General features: G+C 39.1%; 1 long non-coding RNA gene across 1 annotated transcript; it reads right to left on the bottom strand.

Moving 5' to 3' along the window:
- Positions 1-670: 670 nt before the first annotated feature.
- Positions 671-1,724, bottom strand: LOC148833930 (uncharacterized). Its single transcript, XR_016091080.1, has 2 exons — positions 1,560-1,724; positions 671-1,406 (listed from the first exon to the last, which is right to left on the bottom strand). It is a non-coding gene; the product is annotated as an uncharacterized LOC148833930 (long non-coding RNA).
- Positions 1,725-2,347: the final 623 nt, after the last annotated feature.

Genomic DNA, 2,347 nt, shown 5'->3' with positions numbered 1-2,347 from the left:
TCAGTTTCACAATCAAACCCTTCATTTGCTTAATAAAAATATGATTGATTTGAACAATTTGTTCCCAGCTCTCACACATGTGGGAGCTTTAATTAAGTGTCAGTGAAATAAAATCCCAAACTTGTGACTAGAAACAAAATGCAAATATTCAACTGAAGCAACTTCTTAGATCTTTAGTGATCTAAGGGTCAAAATGAAAGCCAGTAGGAACCACTGCTCTAGTTAAATAAAAGTAATTTGCATTTTTGCTCACCTTCATGCATAATTATTGGGATTGAACACATAAGATTTTCACAAGAGAGCAAAACACTCAGCATGTGATTAAAATAGTTTTTAGCTACTTAAACTGAGTTTAATATGTCGTCAGGCGCTCGGTCTGTGTTTTAGTGTTGTGGCCCTGCAGAGATGAATATGACCGCAGGTTGTTGTACGGTACTATATCATTGTGTCCAGCTCCCGCTATACTCACAGTGCTGAAGACCAGCACAAAAACTTAAGCCTCCAGCACAGTTATTCTGGTGATTAACATTGATATCGACCAGTTTTTCAGATAAATCCATAAAATAGCTTGTCTTATAACTAGAATACCAAGAGAACGGCATTTGTTTATTAGCCAGGTGACTTTTTAAAAAATAAAATTTTTGAATAAATACTGAAATCTGCAACATTTGTCAAGATACTCGTTTCTTTATTGGCGTACAGCAAAGAAAATCAGATTGAATCGTTGTTTTCTAACCCTTAAACTGCATATATTTGTTAAAATAACCATGTATATAAGTTTGAAAAAATATTTAAATATAATCATGTGAAATTACGTAGTCGTGACTTCTGATTTCAGAACAACTGTACATATGTGCCTCACTACAGTATATGCCAAGTCAGACGAATATGTTCCAATGTTTAAGTGGGAAAGGTTTTATGATAATTTAAAGTTCTGTTCAGTTTCATAACGGAGCAGGTAATGAATAATACCTTCAGGTGAGGGTGTTCTATGGTGTTTTTTCATTGCTGGATGATTTGATATCCACACTGATAAAGCACTAAAGGTCTGCCAAATGGTTTACAGTACCTGTTTTATTTATCTGCAATCAAAAGCCGTTATTTTGCTTATTCCGCGAAATTTCTCCGCTTTCTGTTCCGTCAGATTTTATTCCATTGTTCAAGCATTTGTCCGCGCGTCTCTCACTAACAGACTCCACTGTCTCCAGCTCTCCAAACGCAAACTGCCGAGACAAAGAATCCTTTCGCGACCGCGGCAAAATCTAGTCATCCACTCCAGATCTTTCCCGAGGAGAATCCCGTACATTTCAGCGCTGCTCGTGCTAAATCCAGTATCAGTAGTGCTTTATTCCAGAGACCCGGTGTGACCACTGTGGGCTATTGGCGCAGAAAACCAGAGTGAACGACTGGAAGAAAAGGAGAAAAAACTGTCATATTAGGGAGTTCATTCAACAGACAAAGCGAAAAAGCTAAAACATGCATGAAAAAAAAAATATTGCTTTAGAAATAAAATAGTACTGGATGATGGATGCACACAAAACCTTCAACGTATAACGTACAAGGAAAGGCAACCAGAGAGAGCAGGAGACCCAGGGCCAGAGGAGATGTCGTGATTCCAGCAGCAGAGCGCAGTCTGTTCTTCACACAGTGACAGGGGCAGCGCCTGGGGCTTCAACAGCTCAGCAGCTCCTGCTGGGCTTAAATAGGAAACACAGTTCCGTGAGACAGAGTCACCAGGTAACACAGAAACCGCAGACCTGAGAATTATTTGTGCTATCTGCCAGCCTACAGCTCCTCGTTATTTAAATACGTGTTCAGGCTAAAATGCCAATCTTATTTTAGTGGAGCTGATTATCCATTTTAAATGCAATCCTAAATAATGTGTCAAAGCCTGTCTAATTCTAGTTTCATTTGTATTATCATTATATACTGTATGGCGTTCACAGTCAGTCCTGAAGTGCATTGGAACTAATGGGTTTACTCTTGTTGCAACATACTGTAAGCTTTCTTTGCCCTTTATGGTGTGCTCACAGGTGGAGAGACATTCTTGATTCACTCCCTTTGCCTGTGATGATCCAGAACAGTCCTGTGTGTCTAGGAGGCAGAATTCCTTGCAGTTAAACAGGGCAGACAGAGGGGAGAGGTTTTTGTCCTGCTTTGAATCACTGTGTCCCCCACCCCAAGTATCACAGTGATATAATCTCATTCAAAAACACTGCACCCGTCTTCATTGTGAGCTCATTCTTGATATTATATAGAGGGTCTAGGGATACAAATATAGTATACCCATATTACCTATTGTATTGGCAATATCAAACCTAAAGGAAATGCATTATGTAAATTTAAA

The sequence above is a fragment of the Atractosteus spatula genome, chromosome 5 (genome assembly GCF_055471065.1).
Source record: "Atractosteus spatula isolate fAtrSpa1 chromosome 5, fAtrSpa1.hap1, whole genome shotgun sequence".
Classification (NCBI taxonomy): Eukaryota; Metazoa; Chordata; class Actinopteri; order Semionotiformes; family Lepisosteidae; genus Atractosteus; species Atractosteus spatula.
This window is presented reverse-complemented; position numbering and strand designations above follow the sequence as displayed.